We start from the raw sequence: 24,513 nt of genomic DNA, 5'->3' as shown, positions 1-24,513 counted from the left end.
TTCTCTATTAACATTTTAATGCTAGTGTTGGTATAAGAATTAAGTGGGGCCACAACACTGAAAATGTACTCAGAGTACTTTGAGAAGAGCCCATATCAGGATTTGTTTCAATTAATCTTTCCTCCTGGGCAGGAATAGATTACAAGAAGAATTACAAGATTACAAGAAGACTGAGAAAAAATATAAGCAAATGTCACAACATTCTAGTGGATTGAGGATGGTGGGGCCTGGGTGCAGGAGAGGTGAGAACAGAGTGGCATCTACAGACCCAGACTCAAATTTCTGATCAAACATAGTAATCCTACACTGTTCAAGATATGTGCGAAATGGCCAATCACATCGTTCTTTCAACCCCATTGAGTTGTCTTTCAGTCTTTCAGCTGGGTTTACCACATCTTCAGAGCACGGATTTTCCAGTAATGAACTTCTGGACCCCCAAACCCCTGCTCATCTGATTTAGGGCTGCATACTTTGGACTCTCTGTAGTCTCTTGTCCAAATACTGTGGTACTTCGGGTTACAGACGCTTCAGGTTACAGACGCTTCAGATTACAAACTCCGCTAACCCAGAAATAGTACCTCAGGTTAAGAACTTTGCTTCAGGATGAGAACAGAAATTGTGCGGTGGCAGCAGGAGGCCCAATTAGTTAAAGTGGTACCTCAGGTTAAGAACAGACCACCAGAACGGATTAAGTTCTTAACCCGAGGTACCACTGTACATGGGGGCAGGGGCACAAGAGCATTCAGCTACCACATACCCTACTCTTTCCCAGCTTGGCTGCTCTGCAGTTGTTCGTGTAATTTTCTTAAAGTATTCATTTTGCCCCCCCCCCTTTAAGGTCTTCCAATAAGCCTCCCCAAAAAGCAGGAGGCACACCTGTGAAGCACTCCCAGAAGTAGCCTCTTTCCTGGAAATTCCTTCTGATGAAGATGTGTTAGCTCTTTAATAGCCAGAAATGACATCTTGGAGAAATCCCAACCCCAGATGGGGGAGAACCAAGTGGGGCCAGTTGGTTACTGCATAAAACTACTTGGAGCTTATTCTAATCTTAAAGTACAGTACCTGTACTTTAAGATTACATTTATTTTGATTTAAGTTACATTTATTTTGGTGAGGGCTAATACCTTGTGTCTGAAGGGCAAATTTCTCTCCACTATGGTCTATTCTGTACAATGTTTCTTTTGTATAATCTTTATTGTGGAGGTTGCAGCTTTTAACAGCACAATCCTTTGCATTTTCCACTCAGAAGCAGGTCCAACTGTGTCCAAAAGGACACACTGTGACAACTGCAACATTTAAGCATTTAAGGTTTAACAGACATATGAAAATTGCTTTGTGATATTTTATGGGGTGCAATTCATAAATGGAATCAAATAAATAAATCCAGTGCTTTTTTCTGGGGGGACGCAGGGGGACGCATACCCCTAAACATTTTGTGAATCTTTGTACTTTTGTCCATTTACTGTATTTTTCCTGATTTGAACTGTAAAATGGTAATTTTCTTGAATCGAAATGAGAGTACTCCTAAACATTTTTTTAAAGAAAAAAAGCACTGAATAAATCCAAAGGGTGTCAGTTAAACTTGAGCGGGGGGTAGAGAAAGGGTAGGCAAAATACTGAAGAGAAAGAAAAAATCCCAAGAATAAGCTTTGCAACTGCTGAAACCCTCATTCAAGCTATTTTAAACCAGCCCAGACAAAGTACTCGCAAATACACTGTAGAGAACAGTTCTGCATTGGCAGCATGACAGTATCCTACGGGAATATGAAAATAGGCCTGAGACAAGATAGAATTTGATCAACTGTTATATTTCACCATTTCCTTCCCTGTTTTGCCAAGCTAGTCAAATATGGCACCTTTCTTTTCCTCTCAGGGCTGGATATCAGGGCGATAGATGGGTCAGGAGTCAGAAGCCATGCATTCTTCTGAAAACAGTGTGGGAGGAACTTATTTAACATTTCTCTTTCCCTCAGGAGTTACCAGACGAGCCCTTCCATTCTTCTGCCTGAGGCGGAAAGAAAAGGAACCTGCTGTTTTCCTCCTTGGAGTGGGAAAGGTGACTGTATCAGCTTGTTATAGAAGCTGCAAGACCTTTTCTCCTTTTATTAGCACTGATTTATTCACTTGCCTGGCAAAGCCTGGATTTTAACAAGCAGACTTATAATGCATACTTAAACTCTGCACTTTCAAATTATATCCAGTGTTGGGGTTTATATTGTCATTCTATTTATATGAGTAAGGAAAGAAGCCCCAGTAGACCCCTTAAAAGAATCAGTACAAGCTTCAAATATTTCAAAAATACGAAGGTGTGAGCTTGTCTTCCCATGGCCCTAGTACATCAGGGTGATGTAAGAAGATGCAAAATACACTTGAGGATTTCATCATTGCCTCCAGATTCTTGGTCCAAGCAATACATCACCACAGAAAACCCTCCAGCTGAATTAAAGTTCACCCATTTCCATGCATACTTCTGCATAATTTAGTTTCTATTTAGGTCTTGGATATAGCCATGTACACATTTTTATTCAGGAATGCACTGCATTATTGGGTTCTGTAGTCAAGGCAAGCGCTCCTGTATCTTCACACACTAGCAGCATGCTTAATTGGGATCCTATATGCTCCTATACACAGAAGCTGAGGAGAGAATACTAGCAGCACGCCACACAATTAAATGGATCATTCTTGCTAGCCATTTCCCTAGCAGCCATGCCAACTCTTGACTCCCAGCAATCACCAATCACTGTGCCAACCACATTCCACCCACCCCCACTCCTTAGTAGCCCGACATGGAAGGTGCTATTCCACATCTATGTCATCACCAGACTCCACCAGACACACAAAACATGATCTGCAAGGCACAAAGACACCACAACATGCTCTACAGCATGAGCCACTGCTGTTCAGGCAACAAGGCCTCCAGGAATCCCAGAATCATCATCACCATCATAATTTGATTTGTATGTCACTTTTCCACAGTTACAACTATCCTCAAGGAGCTTACAACGTAAAAATATTTACATAATCACAAACATGACAAAAGTAGTCATAAACTATAAATAAAACACATCAAAAAGCACACAACCAAATCAAGCCATTTCTAAATAAATTATAAGATCTATCTATCTATCTATCTATCAAACCCTAAACTATGCCCCCACCCAAGAGTCTGTTCAGCAGCCTCAGTTTTTGTAGCTGGAGTCAGTCAGCCAGCTGGGGAAAGGCTAGCAAGGCAGGGAGCAGGTCTTCCAGGACTCACAGCCAAGATGCATAAAATACCTGCTAATCTTGGATTCGCATGTGAGAATTCGTAAATGTAATGATCCATTCATCATAGCAATGGAGAAATGGAAACATTTTTAGAGAAGTACAATTTTTTTACAAAAAGGAAAGGAAATACAATGCTTCTAGTTTCAATGGAAGTCACTCTTTTAGGAATAGCAACCTTTCCCTCTAATGCAGACATGTGGACTCACTCTGGTAGCACTCCACATATGGTCTGAAATGCACACCTTTTTATTATTCCAGATGATGATGATATTAAAACCTAGGCTGGGTATTCACAATAAACCATATTTTATGACTGGCTGCGATTAAGCCATTGAAGAGAACATCTAGGAAAGATGTAACAAGTTTTGAATATTAACAATAAGCTTTGTGAAGGCAAAAACACAGTTTCAACTTTTTTTACATTTACATATCAGTGATGTGTTAGTCAGATGGTATTAAGCTCAAGTCAGATCCGTAATCAGAAAACTCTCTTCACAAACATAATCTGGTCCCCATGTAAATGAATAGCCTTTCTGTTTGTGTGGGAGAGAAAGAAGTATGAATTTTTCATTGTTCATTTGACTCTACCAATGGTTCTCATCATCAGTTTCAGTACTGAACTGTCTCCCACACTGAAACTCTCTGGCTTTCAACTCTTTGGAAAGTGTGGGTGTAACTGACTGGTGAGTGAAGTCCAGCCAGCCTTCTTTCAGCCTGTGCCAGCACTGGGAAACACAGGTTTTCTGTAAAAGGGAAAATTTAGCTGCTTATTTTCAGTCCCAAATAACCAGCTAAAGAATTTCTAATTTGAGCTGATAGCAGTAATGCCACTCAGTGTGGACATATAATGAGGAGGACGATGATTAATGCAGATGGCACTTAAATAAATGGTTGCCAAAATGCTCTTCCAGAACTTGTATATGATGCCACCTTTTCTTCACCCTTGCTATTGATGATTGCAAGATTCTTAAGAGGACATTCCCCCCCCCCATATGCTAAACTACTGTACACACTGATGGTGCTATACAGATCTATAATATGTATATAGCATACTTGGAGTGCCTGAGATGGAAATTCTAGCCCTCTTCAGAAATGATGCCCACACATTAAATCAACTCTTTGAGCGAGGAACGGGGCCAAACAGCTAGCCCTACTGCCTGGCATCCACACATACACAGCTGTAGCAAGGAAGCCTGAGCACATACATGTGAAGATTCCATGTGCAGTTGTAGTTACCAAGCAGGAGACCCCTGCGTTACTGGGGTTCATGGCAACATGGAAGTCTTTATGCAGCCAGCTGTATATACAAAGCCAGCCCTGCTACAGATGGAGGCATGGATACCAGAAGTCAGGGTAACGGGTGCAGCCCCACATCCTGTTTATGCATTTGAATGTGTGGGTGTCATTTCTGAAGAGGGATAAAGTTTAGCACGGTTACAGTATCTTTAGAGGCATCTGTGATCTCGCTATTGTTGAAAACAAGACACTAAGGGTGGATCTACACTTGTGTTTTTAACGCTAGGAAAGAGTTAAGGAACGGTTGCAGTTACACAGAGGAACAAATGATTGCATTGCTTACAACGTTCTTAACACATTATTAAAATGTGAAACCAGAGGGTGCCGCAGAGCAACCAGCAACAGTTTGATGAAAATAAACTAACAACAAGGTAAGAAATACGATTAAAATTACAAGTATGTCCTGTGATGTTTTAGAATGAACAATCTAATATTGTTCTAACAATGTTAAACAGGTTAGTTTAAGGCAAAGCCCAGGCAAGGCAAAATAATTAATAATAATAATAATAATAATAATAATAATAATAATAATAATAATTACTTACACCCCGCCCATCTGGCTGGGTATCCCAAGCCACTCTAGGCAGCTCCCAGCAGAATCTTAAAAACATGATAAAACATCAAACATTAAAAACTTCTCTAAACAGGGCTGCCTTCAGATGTTTTCTAAAAGTCAGGTAGTTGTTTATTTCCTTGACATCTGATGGGAGGACATTCCACAGGGTGGGCGCCACTACCGAGAAGGCCCTCTGCCTGGTTATCTGTAACCTCACTTCTCACAGTTATGGAAACAGTCAGAAGGCGCTCGGCCCTGAACGATGGGGGTGGAGCCACTCCTTCAGATATACTGGGCCGAGGCCATTTAGGGCTTTAAAGGTCAGCACCAACACTTGGAATTGTGCTCAGAAATGTACTGGGAGCCAATGAAGGTCTTTCAAGACTGGTGTTATATGGTCTCGATGGCCGCTCACAGTCACCAGTCTAGCTCTAATTGAGATATATGGTTCAAATGTCCACTCTTGAAGGTTTTATATATATAAAAATTAGGAATCAATCATATTGTTTGGTACTTAGATACACTGAATGCTCTTCAAACATTATGCCCATGCGCAGACATTCCAACATGTGGGGGTGGAGATGGAACAGATGTGCTAAATAGGCCAGGCAAGAAAGCATGATAAACCTCCTAAATCATAAATAGGGACAAAGTAAGGAAGAATATTAGCTGAATCAGGCCATTGTCTGAAATGAATACGAAACATCTACCACATATTCTTTTAATTTACTAAATAATTCTACTAAGTTGGCATCAAGGCATTCAGAAAAGTCTATTCCAAATCTGCTGTAAAACTCCATTGTGTTCTCTGCCTTGATTTTAGAACTTCAGACAGGCTCCCTGGAGGTAATTATGTGCTGTGGCAAAATGATTTTTGTTAATTTGCTGTGTCTTGTTTGAGAAGCCTAGCCAACTTCTAATTTACATTAGGAGAAGATTACTTACTAGCCCTGCTGTAGTATGCAAATATATTGCAGCAATGCATAAAAATAGCTGTGAAGTAACTTGCAAGGTCACTTTTTATGTAGGTTATACTTAATTTAGTAGATAAGTGTATAAAACAACCCTTTTTGAATACAAGGGAATTTTCATTAATCAAAGGTCAGGGGCCTTCTGAATTACTAGCTGAACTATGAATTCAGGTTTACTGCTTGAATGAGAGAAGTAAAAAATATATAATTATTTGTCATATGTTCAAATCCTGGGAACTCCTTCCTCCAATGGGAGGAAGGGTGGGATATAAATTCAATAAATAATAAAATGCACATCCTGAAGGCTTAGAACAGAATAAAACATTACAGCCATCTAGCAAGCAAGCAAACAAACAAACATCAGTTGATCTGGCTTTCACCAGCCAAAATGGTACCCTGTCTTTATCAAGAATGATATGCCAATGAAGTACAGGATGGGAAACCATGGAGGAACTGTATTGAAAGACAGGGGAAGCCATTGCTAGGTTAACCTTTAAATCAAGAGCTATCCCCTCCTCTCCCCCAAACGCCCCCCCCCCCATTTCTGGAATCTAATTGTATTCATATAAAGTAATGAATTAAAGATACAAGAGTTTGTACAAGATCATTTCAATGGAGACAACTTATGAGTACAGAGTTGTGTCCAGTTGTGGCAGCAAGGGTCTTGAACTAATTTTGAGGGGACTGGAGAGGAAAGCAGAGGAGAGGGAGAGGAAATTCTGTTGCAAGCAGAGAAGTCCCTTGTGCCAGTGCAGCTGAACTGTTAGATATGACCAACATATTGTCACCTGTAATCTGTATGAAGGCTGGCATCTGTTTGTCTTGGGGAACAATGTAACAGACTCCATGCTAATAGACAAAATGCCCAAATTGGTTGATGATTTGGAAGAGGCCCAAGTAAAAGCGGAGATCAAGCAGCTCTGAAGTGGGAGATCCCTGGTAAATTTGGAAGAAGCAAATTGCCTTCTACTGGCTTTCTCTGGAAAGGCAATGGAGCAAATTAATAATGGTACTTGGTGGAAGGAGCAGATGGCAGTAGGTGGTTCATGGAATACAGGAACTAGGGTTCAAATACCACAGATGGGGAAGCACCATCTGCCACAAAGACATTTTGGAAAGAAATATCCTATTCATCTAAATATAATCAGGTCCCAGTGATATTACAGTACTAAGGATTGATGTTTATGTATGATTTTGAAAAGGTCAAAAACAAAAAGTGGGGCAGTGAGTTTAGTTTGTATGTTAATGTGAACTTTCCTCATTTGTAGCTCCCCAAACAATATGCAAACAGAAGCACAGCTATTTGGGTTGGTGTACCAAACTTGTGTAGGGGACGCAGGTAGCGTTAAACCATTGAGCCTAGGGCTTGCCGATCAGAAGGTCAGCAGTTCAAATCCCCACAACAAGGTGAGCTCCGGTTGCTCGGTCCCTGCTCCTGCCAACCTAGCAGTTTGAAAGCACATCAAAAGTGCAAGTAGATAAATAGGTACCGCTCTGGCGGGAAGGTAAATGGTGTTTCCGTGTGCTGCTCTGGTTCGCCAGAAGTGGCTTAGTCATGCTGGCCACATGACCCGGAAGCTGTATGCCGGCTCCCTCGGTCACTAAAGCGAGATGAGCACCGCAACCGCAGAGTCGTCTGCAACTGGACCTAATGGTCAGGGGTCCCTTTAGCTTTACCTTTACCAAACTTGTTTACAAAAATGTTTATATTACAGGAAAAAATGCATATATTAGTGAAAACAGCATTCAAAAAAGGTATTATGGGGAAATGGCATACAAATGCATGTATATTTGATAAAAGTGCACTAAAATGATGACTTTTTAAAACTATGATGCGAACGGAAACGTGGGAAATTAATAAAACTGGAAAAAAATAGGAATTTTGAATAATGAATTTGACAAGCATTCTACTTATAGACACAGTGGGTGATTGTCAACTCAGTATTGCTCAGAGTGGAGCCATTGGAATTAATGATCCTAACTAAGTCATGTTTATTCATTTCAGTGGGTCTACTCTAAGTAAAACCTAGTTGAATGTCACCCAGTGTGACCATCAAGCACAAAATCCAGCTCAGTTTCTTATAGCTTTGTTCCATTGCTGCGGTCAACCTAATATTGCCCTTTCATTGTACCACTGATTTCATTGGGGCAAGCACAGCTACCTTTGGGTATATCATACTTAGGATCAAGATATTAGCAGAAAGGTGAAGGACAGAGTTGGTTCAGCAAACAGCTTGGCAGGCAATATGTATTTATCATGCAGGAGAGAGGAAACTAAAAATATTGGGGGGATCAATAAGGAATAATGATTAGATAGGAACAATAAGGGAACATAGAAAATATCAGGAAAGAATCAGCAACAGAGGAAGAAATTAGTGACTCCATAAATTGAATCTCTATAGAATTACTAAATCAAATAGTACTCTCTTTTAACAAGTTCTTGGTGTCTCCTATGGGAATAAAGTGGCAAAACAGTTCTTCTCTTGGGTATGATATTTAAAAGCACAATGTCAAGGACTTTGCTGACAACATATCACATCCTGTCACAAATATATATCTATATATTACTGGTACTTTATTTTGTTCATCCCAAAACTTTCTCTCATTGGCTGTGATAGACAACACACATATTGTCCTGCATATGACTAATTTGCATACAGGTAGGTGTGCTGAGAGGACTCACTGTGCTGCTGTTGCTCTTTTTGTGAAAGAAAATAAAAATTGTGGTGACATTTTAAGTAAGAAGTTGATAATAAACCATCCATGAATGTTGTTGTTGTTGCTGCTGCTGTTGCTGTTATTTATTGGTGCTGTTTATTGCTTTAAGTTTGAAAGAATACAAAAAAATGAAAACATACCAAAATTAGGGTTTCATTTCATTCTGTTTAGGGACAGGGCTAAATTGAAAACTTAAAAAGAAAGAACCATGCGAATGAAAAGCTGTACACTCTTTCCATTGTAAGTGCATGCCTAAAGCTGTCCCAGAGTACCATCTTAAAGCATTTGGCAGCCTCTTAATGCAATTTCTGAAAGCGTCAGCATAAACGAGGTCAAGGTGTCCTAAACTGCTAGCTTTTATTCTACCTGCCAGTAGATTTCAAAGAGCTTGTACAGTGACTAAGTGCCCTGTTTTTAATAAAAATATCTCATCTAACTTAATTCTAGGGTTGCTTCCACACATGCCCATCCTTCATTCATTAACTTTTTAAAGAAACCTCAAATCACACCATTGCCAAATCCAGTCATTGCATTCCACTGTTTTGTGTTGTACTTCCATGTAAAAATGATAAAGGTCTTTAAAAAAGGAGGAGGGACCTAATATTTGCATTAACAGTGCCAGCCTATTCAATATGAATTGATAAACTGTTACTGAGGCTTTTAAGGGCTGCAGTGCCTTAAATAAAAAGCTTTCTCTTCACATGCTCTGTTCATTGCATTGTTTCCAGTTTAGAGTGGCTAAGGGATTATTAATGAATTGCTCCTTAATATGTTGACCAGGAAGCAATAAAATATTTAATTATGAGTGCAGAAAACCATTACTGAAAAAGACTTCACTGTGAATTCATGTTATTGAAGAATTATTGTCACAAGCCATTGTTGGATGATGCAACTCTCTTTTATTTAGTGCTGCCTGGAACCTCTAATTTAATTTAATTTCCAGATTATTGTAGAATACCATTACGTAGAACTGGAATTGTCTTGCTTTCTGATCCAGTCCAACCCAGAATGAATCTGTGATAGGCACCACCATTATAAATAGTACTTGCACATTTCCAAGAATCCTGTTTTAGGCTCCCCAATGCAAGACTGGTTGCACAACTTTCAACAAAATACAAGAAGTAGAACTTTGAAAAAAGAGAGAGTTTTGTGCAACGTTTCCATTGAACTTTGTACTCTGAAATTTGTATTGATTCCCCCACTAATGCCCTATTCTTCAGTGTGGACTGCAAGGAATCCACCAATGGATTGGAGCAGTTCCCATAAGGTATTAGGTGTCTGGGCGAGGGACACGGGTGGCGCTGTGTCTAAACCACTGAGCCTCTTGGATTTGCCGATCAGAAGGTCAGCGGTTCGAATCCCCATGACAGAGTGAGCTCCTGTTGCACTGTCCCAGCTCCTGCCAACCTAGCAATTCTAAAGCACGCCAGTGGAAGTAGATAAATAGGTACCACTGCAGCGGGAAGGTAAACGGCATTTCCGTGCGCTCTGGCACTTGTCACAGTGTTCCGTTGTGCCAGAAGCATTTTAGTCATGCAGGCCACATGACCTGGAAAGGTGTCTGTGGACAAACACCGGCTCCCTTAGCCTGAAAGCAAGATGAGCGCCGCAACCCCACAGTCACCTTTGAGTGGACTTAAGCACCCATGGGTCCTTTACCGTTTTAATGGGAGATTGACTATTACTTTATAGCAGACATATAGCAAATATATACTATATTTTTCAGCCCGAGGTTGACATTCACTTATGGTCAATCTTCTGGGGGCTAAACGCTAGTAGTAGGTGGACCCAAGGCAAAAGAGGCAGAGCATACAGTAGGCTACATTCCAACCATGTGGAAGTTAAGGGTTTCCATCAAGGCAAGCAAGAGACATTATCACACTCCAGCCTAGCACAAGAGCCTGGGAAGGAGAGTCCAAGGACTTGGGAGATTGGCCTGGAACACCACACATTTTCCCTGTGCTTGAGGTTCTCTGACCTGGCTAAATAGGACTTAGGCCCAGATTCCATAAACCCAGCATGCTGGCAAAAGCCAGTACAGGGGCTCCTGGTGGTGCAATGGGACTTCCCCACCTCTCCTCCTTCATATCTGCTGTGGAGGGTCAGGAGAACTCCCAGAAGAGGGATGGGGGAAAGATCTTTGCGATGACAGGAGAGCAGGAGGTTGAATTTTTCTCATTGTTTGGATAACTGTCATCGTTTCTTAATCCTATGAGATCCTTCACACATTCAAATCCTGCTTCAGTAACCTGAAACATATCTTTTCTGGTTGCTCTAGTCACTGGCAGTTCTTTGTTTGCCACATGGGCATCATCCTGCAAATGCAGAAGGACATGGAAGCCTATGGGAAGGCATTCTATCCCCAAGATATTCATTCTGTTTGCATTTTTATGCAACAGAAATAAGAAATGGTGACAATCTAAATACACACAAACACACACATATATATTATTTAATTTAGGGGGAAGTGAGTGAACTTTGAAATCCTTACATTTCACAGCAACAACATATTGTGCTCTATTTTGTATGAGAACATTGGCACTGCAATCCTCAACCTATTTCCCTGTGAGCAGTACTGAAGCTGCACTTAAAGCTCATGCAGTTATGATTATTTCTCCTTATCTTTAGAGAAAGAAGGAATCGTTTTAGCCAGGCACTTCATATAACCATGCAAAGTTCAGTCAAGCAAGTTACCTCCATTTGAATTAATAATTGATGGAACTTAAGGTGAGCAAACAATAGCTTAATCTTTGGGATGGGAAAAACAAAATTCTGGAAATAATAACCTGCAAAAATTCCCATATCAAACCTTGCTTTCACTTTGAAATCCCACCATCAGCTACTAATGTTCTGCCTTTTATCCCCACCAGGTGTATTTACATGAAGCTTCTATCCTCAGCAAGCACATGAATGGCTTCTGAATTGGTTGTCCTCTTAACATGGACAACTGTAGAAAAATAAAACTCATGGAGAACAGTTTATTTAAAATATGTCATACCTTTTGGTCCCACTTTTAAAATATGGAGTTGTGCTCACCTTACTGTATGAGGTATGTGCATAATTTCATTAGACCAGAATCCACCACACAATGAGCTAGTTTGTGTAATTGCCCCACACACCACACAATAAGTGCAGCACAACTCCATATTTAGCAAGAGGGATGGGTGTTAAAGTGTGTTAAATTTTGCCATGCAAAATGGCAAATAGGCTAATAGATTGTCACAAGTGAGCAATCACCCCATAAAACTCTGAAAAGATTGATAATCTGACATATTTGTTGTCTAGTCTTGGAAATTGCATCCCTTTGTGAACTTACCCTATATCATGTGGACCTCCTCTACTCAGCACTAAGCTTCCATTTGACAAAGAATACATGAGGACCCTTGAGTCTAACCATGCTCATGCTGTAAACTGCTGTATGTCAGGATCTACTGTTGTAGAGATGAAATGGTAAGATGGGTACTCCCCAGCCCTCCATCCTCACTCCTTTGTGCTGCTGTAGCCCTGATCTCATCCAAGGACTCTGGTTAAGAAAGGAATGGGAGAAAGACAGGGAATAGCACTACACACTTACATCTGAAGAGCCTGAGGAGTAGGAGAGTGAAGGATTGGGCTTGGCACAAACTGTCCCCCCTCCAGATCAGGCCAGTCTGCCCCAAGTGAATTGAGGATCTACCTCCCCACCCAATATCTGGCTCCGAATCAATGTGGATGTGAAGCTAATGTTTAAGCAGAAGGAGATACAGAGTAGCACGTCACTATTATTTAAGTTGAAAGTGGATGCATGGCTTCTTCTTAGTTGAGTTAAATGAAATAAAAACTGACTAAAGAATGCTATGTTGAAATAAATCCCAATACAAACAAACAGATACCAGCTGTAAATAAATATATATAATCTTCTCATCCTTTCAGTGTAACCTGCCATCGGTTTTTAAATTATAAAGTGTCCAGAAAGGCATCTCTTACAGTATTTTTGTTCAGACCATTGCACACAGATTTACGTAAACCATAAAATATTTTTCATGCGATCTAAACATTCTTTTTTCTTGTGACTTGGTACTGCAAGCATCTCAAGCTGTCCTACTTCTGTAAAGGAAAAGTAGCCTACTTGCATCTAATTGTTGCTTCAAACTAGCACACTGAATAACATTTTTAAAAAAAACTAGAAGAAAAGACATTCAAGAGTGGACAGTACTACTTCTTTTTTTCCTATGAGAGAAGTGAACAGTCCGTGGGCAAACATTTTGCTGCAGGTAACTGTGAATGAGATCCAGTAGAGATTTACTCGCATCATCTGTCTGTAAATGGAAACAGTCTGGCTTTGCAGTGATGTCGCCAACCCATTTACATACCCATCAACTGCCCCAATAAACATGGGACATCCCTTTTTTCTCACAAGAGGACAGTGGCCAAAATGGCCTCCACAACCTTATGCTTTTTTTCAGGCATGGTGCCCCAAAACATGTGTTTTGGGCCACTATGCCTGGAAAAAGCGCTTTTGGGGGGCATGATCTCATACGAGTCACATGACTCACATGAGAGTGTGGACCCAAAAGATGGCATCCCAGATTTGGGCCATGTCATGTTGGAAGATATGCCATTCTGGCATGTTGTTGACCCACACTCAACAAAGGGGTTTCACACTTCAGAAATAATGTTGAACTACCACACTCTTTCCAAACGTCTGATATAGAGAGGTGGAGAAGGTGCTGGTGGAGGATATTAGAAGGGATTCAGATTAACAGTTGGGCCAGGCAGTGTCCAGAGTGGCCCGGGGAGAATACAGTTACAAAGGGCTGCTGCCTAGGGCTAGAGACCTTTGAGTGGATACTATAGGGAGGACAGCATTCTGGAATGGACTTAGGCAGGATCTAAGTCAGAATCTCAGAGACTGGGTATAGCCAGAAGGGCAGGTGGAATATATTATTATTGTTCTGGATATTATCATATTTAATATGCAGTTTTAGTATTTGTATTTTTGTTGTGTATTTTAAGTCATATTGTAAGCTGCTTCAGGTATTATTTTAATATTAAAATGTGGTAAAAAGCGATAATATGGTGGAACTGGGTTACTTCCAGGCTGGAATCAAAGGTTTTCACCTGAGTATCACAGGCACCCATGGGGCAGAACTGGAAAACCTCTGGCATGATTAATGTCTTTCTGCAGAGGCCAGATAATATTTTCGTGTAACTGATCTTGCCTATTTGATTTACCCCTAGGTCACTTCATTGCTGACGCCATGCCATCTACCAAATCAGCATACTGTCAGGCGTGGAGAGTCCTCTCCTCCTCTGGTAACTTCACAGTCAAGAATCACAAGCAGTTTGTCTTTTGTAGTCCTTTTTATTCAGTCATCTGGTTGCAAGGCAAGAATCCACATCTCTCCACAAAGAGAGTTCCCCCTCAGTCCCCAGCAACATCCTGGGCACCAATGGGAATTTCAGCCCCTCTGCATTCTCTGTTCTCTAACATGGAGAGACCTACGAGCCCGAGGGGAGAGGGGTTGCCCAGGCTCTCTAGGGAGACTGTTCCCTCCCTTTCTCCTCTTCTTCCACTATCTCATAGCTAGGTAACTCCTACGGAGGCTGTGCAGCATTCTCCTCTCTCCTACTGAAACTGCTGGGGAGAAGGGGTGCGAATCTTCCCCCTCTCCTCCGCTTCGGAGAGAAACTGATCTGACTGAGGATGCACTTCCCAGTCCTCCCATTCGGACCATTTCCTGACACATGCATAAAATATGTATCAGCTGCTGGATATGAGGGAGTTGCCTCTTGAAGCAAATCTCTGAAATACATCTCCAGGATACATTATTTCCTATGGGTTTGATGAATGGATATGATAGAAAATCAGCCTTGAGAATCTAAGGAGCAACAAGCTAATTCAGGAATCAATCTTAGGAGGCCGTGGTCTAATCCACGGTCCATGCAGTTCAAAAGTATCCAGTATGAGTGCATCTGTATATATAAAAGACTGGGGATCTCTGCAGAATTTGAGGGGAATACAAATCCCCAATCTCTGCAGAAAGAATCATGAAGTGCTGAAGTCAGGCTGAAATAGTGTCTGCCCTGTGGGGTGCCAAGTCAAAATTTATTAAGTGTTGTGTTATAATACATTACAGTATAAAACATTTAACAGTGGAAGAGATAGGAAAAGCTTTTTATAATATAACAGTATCTGACTCAAAAATTCACACTGAAATATAACCAAAGGGGGGGGGGACTAATATATCTTGACATAAAAACAGGTTACCTTGCAAGTACCCAAACCATTGTTACTAACATTTTTTAAAAGAATAACAGTACAATTCAACTTTTGACTTAAGCACCCTGGACAAAAATAAAATAAGTCCCCAGTGCTACTGAGTCCAAAGATACTCCAGCAAAGTGGATTCGTGTCATTCTTGTGCACCATTAGTACACCAGCATAATTGCAACTTCAGTGTGACACCTGAAGTAAAAGGGGCAAAAAATGGAAAGAATTTGAGGTGTCACTGAAATGCAGAAGTGGCGGACTGTGTAGGGCAGAGCCACTATGTTAGCTTCTTAGCAGGTGGGTTGCAGTTGCTTACCAGGAGGAAGAGAGGTGCTACAAGATGACTGAGAGGTTAGGGGTGGGGGAAACACACCAGCAGGAGCACTGAATTGACTCCACCAGTGCTGGACACTGAGATCCTCACGATGAGAAGTGAGGTTACAGGAATGTCAACTAAAGCATGCATGACTGATGGCCATCCAACTTCTGCTTTAAAACCTTTAATGAATGAGAATGTTCAGACCCAGCAAGGCTCTTTTGATAATTATAGATTACATCCAATGTTAATCATACTCAGAGCAGACCCATTAAAATTAACGCACATCACTAACTTAGTTCTATTAATTGCAATGGGAGAATTCAGTTGTTGATATCTCTCAAAAGGTGAGTTGACCACGGAGAGTTTGGTCAGCAGGTAGTCAAATTTGTGGGTTTTGCAAAATATTCATCGGGACAAATGTTTAGCGAGAGCTTCTAGGAATGGTGCTGAGTGGTGGTACTGAGCTCCCAATTTTACCATGAATAGAAATCCTGTATCTACAGTGGCTCCATATCAGGAAGTAGCAGGAGCTCACTTTGATGCTGAATGATGAGGTCCATTACCTAGCTGTATCAGTTCCAAGACGACCGTGTTAAAAACAGGTCTCACGGCAAAGTAAGTGTGCCTAGTACTGGACTTTAATTCTGAAAAATTACAGGAGGAATAAGAAGACAGAGATAAAAGATGTAGTTGTCTCACTTACCTTCTCACAAGTTATTCTTGAACTCCCAGGAAATGTTAAAAAAATGGAAGGTGTGAGAGCAAATTACTGCAAATAGAATAGAATATAGCAAATAGAAGTTAATAGCAAAAACTTGGCTTTGGTAAGTGTGTTGTGTGTTGTGCCTTAATTACTAAAAACAGGCTCCACACGGGTGTTGAGAACTCAGCAGGTTTCTTCATAGGGTTCTGTATAACTTGGAGGGCAGGAGGACAAAACTTGAGATCCTTATATTCACTATAAAGGAAAGACTTGAGAGTGGGGAGCACCTAAGGCTTTAAATTTGTTTAGTTACCATGGCAATCACTGTTATACAAGGAAATTCTAACCTAATCTCTTGTAGCTTTTATAAAAATAGAAACAGAACAAAGGAATTTCAACTGAGTCTGTCATTAAATTTTCTTTTTTTTACTTCATGAGTGAGTGAGTGTGTATGAGCACTAAGACCTCTGCTCAGTAATCATTAATTATCAAAGATGGCTGCATACATCCAACAATATTATTTTGCCAGAGATGTTATTGAATATAAGGGGCTGCCTTGCATCAACATAGAACCATTGTCTATTTGGACAGTGCCCATGATACTCTCCAGTAGTTTTAGACTACAACAGACATCATACCTGATTATTAGCCCTACAGGCTGCAGCTGAAGAGAGTTGTAGTCCAACTGGAAGGTATCACATTGGTTACTCCTGAACTAACCCATGAAAGTCAACATTAACTAGCAATGGCTTTTCTTCAGATCCTGCTGCCGCTGTGCTTTAAGCAGTAATGCTAGTCATTGACTCTAGGATCTCTCACAGGCAAAGCATGTGATCTTTTTCTAAGTCATGCCCACCCTCAACTTCATGATTGCTTAAAGACTTGTGTACATGATCATTTATCCCAAGGCGCTAATCACTCTGTGGCCTCAGAACCCAGGGGAAGGGACAATGGAATGGAGTGTCCTGAAAAACCATATGGCTGGCCAACTGGAATCCTAAAGGGGACCACTCATCACTGCAACATTTTATTGTTATATTTAACATTCCTTTTCACAGAATCAGAAATAATCGAAATTACATTTGCCTTCTTTCTGATGTGTGTCTGAATTGGAAGAAACACCTATTACAATTTGATGCCATCAGCTTAAATTATATCAGAAATTTAACTAACTTTACCTTCAGGGCTCAACTTATGTAGCATTCATACTACTGCTATAAGAAAATGGTTTGGCATTGCTGTACCAAATAGAAATCTAGATTTCAGATAGAAATCTAGTTTGAGAACAATTGCTGGCTGCATTTAGCTACTCATAAAGCTACCACCTACAAGTGATGAGTCACTGAGTGGCTTCTAAGCTCCTTTTGTAATAGCTAAAAAAAAAATAAAGCAAATGTACTGAGGGATTCGTTTTATACTCTTTTCCTGAACAAAACCTGGTGCAAATTATGCTCTTCTGTTTGTACGAAGAGACACTTGTTTATTGACACTGATTATGTGGATATGTTTGGAGGCCAGAGCTGCTAGCCTTTTCTGATGTGTTTCAGGTCCCAAATTATTTCCCGCCCCACTTCAACCAATATAGCACAATTTAGTTTCATTTTCTGTACATCAATGGCTGTAGCATGACACGTGATGCAGCTTCTCCACATACTGCATGTATCCTATTCCTCATGTGTACAAGAGGTCTACATCAACTGCCTCCCAGACAACAATGTATTTCCAAGGTCACTAGCACATCTGAGCCCTTTGCCATAGCATCTGGCTGTACATGCTCTTTTTAAAACTACTCTGTAGTCTTTGCTTCTTCTCAGGTGCCTACATAATCTAATTTAAACCTGTGTGCTTTTTCTTTCTCCTACTCCGGAGGCTAGGACCGAACCAATGCATTCAAGTTGCAAGAAAGGAGATTCTGACTAAACATCAGGAAGAACTTTCTGTCAATAAAAGCTGCTTGACAGTGGAAGAGACTCCCATGAGAGTTGGTGGACTCTCCTTCCTTGGAGGTTTTTAAGCAGAGGTTGGATGGCCATCTGTCATGTATGATCTAGTTGAGATTCCTGCATTGCAGGGAATTGGCCTAGATGATCCTCAGGGTCCCTCCCACCTCTATAATTTTATGATTCTATAAATTGACACCCACACTTAATTTTCTCCCTATCTTCCTTAGCCAACAGCATCCTTTGAAATCAGAACTGCTGGTCAAGAAGGACAGTTTACTGACATGCTTTCTCATATTATCTCACCCACTCTTCTCTTTTTTATTCTAGGCCTCACTGTAGAAAGGTGTTTAACATTCACTCTAGACTAACAAGCTTTGATTTGCTGGTGCCTCTTCCCTCCCGCTCGCCTTCTGTCCTTGAAGCTTCTCAAATTTCCCTTCTCTGGAAACTTCTATCTGTAAATAAGGCTGGTAACCTAGCAACAGCAAGTGAATAATACATCCTCCCTGCCGAGTAACACTGATGCATAATCAAATCACCCCTTTCTATTATTTGAAGCAATAACATTCTCTTTAAGCTACCCTGTGCACATTTATGCATACCTTCTCAACAGGAAGGGTCGAGACGGGCATCCATTGTGTGTTCTAGGGCAGCTTTCCCAAAAGTTTTGAATGAGTTATATAAGCCAGCGCAGCTCAAGAGCAGACAGGTCTTCAAAGCACTTAAGTCCCAGAGCTTTCAGGATGCCTCTTGGATTCCCCTTTGCTTCAGAATATGCCTTTCTTGTTTAGCACTAGTACAGCATGTATCCCCAAGAGAACTATTGCTGTGTCCAATTGAATAAGAGAAAGCAGAGATCAAGGCATTGGAAAGCTATCATTCTTATTGTTGAAGACCACATATCTACGCGTAAAATGGTTACCAACATGCAACCCATATATAATTTCCAGATGGATGTGTCAAACGGCTAATGAGGCACAATGGTCATATGGGTTGCTTATAGACTATTGTTGTTTTGCAGGAAGGATTCAAGCGTATACCATAAAGGTTTGCACAGTTGAAGTGGATTTATATTCTGTCACCCTAGAACAACAAACCCACTTTAAAAAACAGCTGTGATAGGGATATACACTAAAATATAGCTAACAGAAAGACATATAAATAACACCCCATAAGCAAATCAGAATAAATGCTCATTGCCCTATAACCAACCTACAAAAAATCGAAACAAATGCTCATTAACCTAACCTTAAGCTTTCTGCAAGCAAATCAGGATGGATAGGATAAATAGGTCAATCCTGGTTCCTCTCAGTTTCTCATTTTTTCCAACCATGCCTTTCAAAATCAGTTTGCGATTTTGTTTTTTAAAAGTCCTCATGAAAATTCATCAGAATTTGTGTACCCATTCCTCCTGCTACACACATTTTTATATGCAATTGTGCCTAATATATACATTTTCAGAATGCTATTGCCCCTAAGATAAGGCATGTTTGTGTGTTCATCTCACTAATATATGCATTCATATTTACGCTTTAGTGTGTACATTTCTGTAGACATTACTTGTCTGGAGAACTGCACTGAACTGCAAAAATTAGATAAGAGTGGCTGTGTTTCAGTTTGCATATTGTTTCAGTAATGAGCTAAGTTTAGCATCAAATTTCTCCCCATGCCTAAATTTGCTCTCTCACATGGTTCTGCTTGTTTTATAAAGTTAGAAGGGGGCAAACAGAGCATTAAAGGCTGCTTCCATGGCACAGTCATGGGTAAACCCAAGACACCAATAGGGAGCCTTTTCTTGAATCCTTACAGGATGGACGTGGAGTGGGTGTTTGGGGGAGAGCAGGGGAAAGGAGCAGAAGAAAACAGAGCAGGTTGTGAACAATTACACCTTGAATCATCACTTGTGAGGCGGACTTCATATAGGCCAACAAAGGCCAGCTGTCATAATTTTTAGAGAAGCAGCGTAGCTCAGTGGTAGAGCAACGCCTTTACTTCTGATGCTTTTTGCCCTTGTATATTAAAATACTCAGAAATGGCTTTCTGTAGTACCAAAAAGAAATGACAACTTGAATCCTTATACTAAGGAAATTTCCCCTACACAATCCTTCACAGAGCTTTCATTCCCCAGTCTACCCTACATTCTTACGCTTTCATTCCTATGTGGATTTTTTGTGGTCAGAGAACATCAGTACGACAACGGATGCCTTTCACACACTCTAAAAAAATTATACAGTTTGTCTCTTGTGTCTATGCTTTTATGTTCTGTAAGCAGTGAACTATGACTGAAGCTTTTCCCAAGGTCTGGTTAGTTATATGTCTTCTCTCCTGGGTGGGTTCTCTGATGCATTATCAAATGTGTTTGCTTTCTGAAACTTTTGCCATAATTGGAGCATTTATATAAGAACTGCTCATGGACCCCGTGATCTGCCCTGTGGCCCCAAGACGTGGCCCAAGGATTGGGCTGATCTGCCCTGGGGCACCCAGCAAGCCACTGACCCAGTTGCATTCATCCCTGCAGCATTTCAGGGGGTGGGGCTAAGGATTTTTAAAGAGTTTTTTAAAGCTGAGTTTAACATACGGTTAAAATGAGGTTTAAAAATATGGACAGGAGGGGGTTTTAAGCCAGGGGATCAGATCCTGCACCTTGCTGCTCCTTCATGAGCTGCTTCCTTGTATACAAGAGAAGCTGCTTGCAAGGGAGAAGTGACTGGCACTGCTCATGCTTAACACCTGTTACATGGAGAATCCAATACTGTACTGCCTGGTGTTGATTCAAGGGGCAGAGAGAAGGAGAGGCCTTGCTGGGAAAGTCACCTCCCACCTTCTCCCATGAAGCCTGTTAAGTTGTGGGTGAACATATCAGACGACACAGAAATTCTTCAAACAGCTCTTGTTTATTCACAGGCCAGAACAGAACTGAACTGAAAGGTTAAGCCAGCCTGCTTATATAGAGCTCCACTACAACACACGGGTGGCGCTGTGGGTTAAACCACAGAGCCTAGGACTTGCCGATCAGAAGGTCAGCGGTTCAAATCCCCGCAACGGGGTGAGCTCCCGTTGCTCGGTCCCAGCTTCTGCCAACCTAGCAGTTCAAAAGCACATCAAAGTGCAAGTAGATAAATAGGTACCACTCCGGCGGGAAGGTAAACGGCGTTTCTGTGCGCTGCTCTGGTTCACCAGAAGCAGCTTAGTCATGCTGGCCACGTGACCCGGAAGTTGTACGCCAGCTCCCTCGGCCAATAAAGTGAGATGAGCGGCGCAACCCCAGAGTCGGTCACGACTGGACCTAATGGTCAGGGGTCCCTTTACCTTTACCTTTACAACGCAACTGTAACACTTTCCGTAACTATCCAATCACTGAACGTCACTTTCAATCCCTTATTTGCATATGTGGACCTGAGTGAAAACTATCTACAGTATCCCCCTGATGGCCCAGGGTGAGAACTTCAGTACATAACACAGCCACACTCTTTCCCACAGTTTCTCCTAATTGCTGGCAGCCCAGGATGGCACTGGGCCACTCAACCCATCCGAGGTTGTGTCAACACAACTTGGATCCCACCAAATGGGCCTGATTTGGCTTGGGATTGAGTTCTCAGCTGAATCCAGTGCAAAGCTCTAGTTTATAGAGTTCTTCTCATGTATGGATTATTTTGCATAATATGGTTTGCATCTACAGCTGTGTTGCTCCTACCATGTAATTGTGAGTAATCACCCAGAATGCCTCTATATGTTTTCATGTTGACATATAGATAATATAATGAAGAGTATAGAGATGTCTCCCAAATGTTTTGTATGCAGAAGCATCCCGGAAGTGTGCTGATACTATGCAGTAGTATCAGGAAAAGAGAAAAACTTATTATATTTATTATGCTAATCATATGGAGGTAACTCAGTCATGTGTGTGTGTAGCCCTTCTGGGTTCCAGTGATGTAAACAGAACAGGGCAGCTTGTGAAACTATTTTGACTTTAAAGTGCATCAATTGGCTGCATTGCATCCTTATAATTTTTTTGAAAGTCCTTAAATGTATGTATAGCTTTTAAAATGGACAATAGCTTTGGTTGTTGTTCTCAAACTGAGCTTTCCTACTGAAGTATCACCCTGAGTTACGTTAAATCAGGATCTGGTTTTCATTTGCAAACAATAGGTATCTACTTCATACAAAGAACTATTTGCTGAGCTTTTTAGAGTCCCCTTTATTGACCATGAAAAATAATGTTGGTTTTCCTTGCCTCCCTTCAGAACTAAGGGCTCTTCCACACTTCCAGTTGTCCCATACCTAGAAATCACAGGTCAGAGCAGTTTTCCACTTGACACATGCTTTCTAGGCGGAGGTCCAAATAGTTTTCTCCTTTCTCAGGGAAAAGACTGGGGAAGCACATGAGAGCGAAAATGATAGGAAGCTCCATAGGGCAAGCACAAATCATACACCTTGGTTGGAGCACCCATAAATAAATAATATGTTTGGTTCTTATATTCGCATTTCTCTCTCTCTGTTTCACACACACACACACACACACACACACACACAAATCGAATCTCCATACTTGTATCTGATTCCCTGGCAAAACATCACATTTCATTTGGATGAGTTATTTAACAAGTCTGAGCACATTCCATGCACACTGGTTCAATTTATTTTGTTTCCTCTCCTGGATTATTGCCAGTCACAGTGCATATTAGTAGGTAGCTGCTAATTCCAGGCCAGAGAAGTGGAGCATGGATCTTTGCCACCAGTAACCGCATTATATTTTGTTATCCTTTATTAAACAAACCTTTATACTAGGCAAAAGCACAGCATGCCAAATATAACAAGCCAAGAGCCAAGGGGGGCATCTTAGGCAGTATCTACACAGGAACGTCTTACCTGCTTTTCTAAGCCTGTGGCTGAAGTGCGCCTGAAATTGTGTGGGTCACAGTTTCTTCCTCGGCCATCATTACTTTGCCAATGAAATGAATTGCACAGGCCTGCTAAGCCCATGATCCCTCTGTCAGCAGTGCCATTTTATGCATGAGATCATTTCAGGCAGAACACAGAGACTATGCAATATGCAGTGATCCATATTACCTGCAGGAGCATATTTGCGAACTCAGATTGCCAGATGATCCCATGTAGTTATGTGGATTGTTCTAATCTGCAGGCTACATTCCAGTGCCCTTGAGCATTTCCTCTTGACAAAAGTGGAAGTGCCCCTGTTTCTCTGGAATAATAGGTGATTCAGTCTCCCTGGTAGCTGTCCCTTGTTTCCTTCATGCAGGACTGTGTTGTTTTATGCTTTACAAAGCAGCGTGGCCATCAGCCATCTCTAAAGAGTTGGTCCTCTTGTGAAAACACACATCATGGATAAGTGGCTCATATTGGAGGGAGATGCTAATTTGAAGTGAGAACTATGACAGGAAAGCCATAGCAATGGCAGCTCCTTGCCAGTGACAAGAGCATCTTCAGGCTTTGAAATCACTCAGACTAAGAAGGAAAAGAGATGGAGCTGAGAAGCCAAGGAATAAGGAGGAGAGAGGATGGTTCAACACAAATTCTGGGTTGGGGCTTGCGGTATAAGGAGGATTCTGGGGTTTCCATGAAGCACAGGCAGGGCTGGATTTAGGTTTGATGAGGCCCTAAGCTACTGTAGGTAATATGTGATATTTTAGAGAGCAGGCTAGTGGAGGGGGGGGCATTACTTATATCATAGGAGCCTACACAACACAAAACACTGTTGCTATATGTAGGTTTTATTGTATTTGTTTTTTATCTTATATTTTGGAAATGTACATCCAGGTTTTTTCCCCTTTAAATTTTTTTGGGGGGGCCCAAGAGAGTGGGGCCCTAAGCTATAGCTTGTTTAGCTTATACATAAATCCGGCACTGAGCACAGGGGTAGGAACTTGGGACAGAAAACTAAAATGGCAGAACCAAACTAAGTACAAGGCATAAGGTAACCCTGCAAAAGGTGGTGCAAGATATACTCTATGTGGCATAAGAGATGCAGCCATGATTGTTAGATCGGGAGAATGACATCCAGTCACCCAATCACTCATCTCAGAGTCTAGGCTCACTGTTGCTTTTAAACAGAGTATTATGAACCAACAGGAAGGAAAGAGCAAAGCACCAGTCATGTTGCATAAGGAATGATGGAAGTCTCGAACTCAGTGCAGAAGAGAGAAAACAATAAAAAAAACTGCTGAGACTGAAGAGGAAGAAGACAAGGAAAAGCTGTAACATGTGCTATTATTTGTTATAGGTATAGAAAAGCAAGGTCACAAGAATACATATTACACTGTGTAAAACACCTTTTCGTCAACACCATTTAACTCAAGGGTTAATTCTTTGGTGTAACTAGGCCTAGAAATCACCCTTTTTTATTTGTTTTGAACAGTAAATTTCACAGGGCGGCCATTTTCCTGTCTTCATTCTCCATCTTTAGGTTTCATTTAAAGGGGGGGCCAAAAGCAAGGGGTGTCATTTGGACATCTGCTTTGTGCAAAGA

At 41.2% G+C, this 24,513-nt stretch overlaps 1 long non-coding RNA gene across 1 annotated transcript in view; it reads left to right on the top strand.

Annotated features, from left to right (window-relative positions):
* Positions 1-527: 527 nt before the first annotated feature.
* Positions 528-24,513, top strand: part of LOC310770572 — a 105,314-nt gene continuing 81,328 nt past the window's right edge. Inside the window, exon 1 of the long non-coding RNA XR_014552283.1 lies at positions 528-706. This is a non-coding gene — a long non-coding RNA (uncharacterized lncRNA). The remainder of the gene's footprint in view (positions 707-24,513) is intronic.

This window comes from Podarcis filfolensis, assembly GCF_964270895.1.
Source record: "Podarcis filfolensis genome assembly, chromosome: 9".
In the NCBI taxonomy this organism is placed as follows: Eukaryota; Metazoa; Chordata; class Lepidosauria; order Squamata; family Lacertidae; genus Podarcis; species Podarcis filfolensis.
This window is presented reverse-complemented; position numbering and strand designations above follow the sequence as displayed.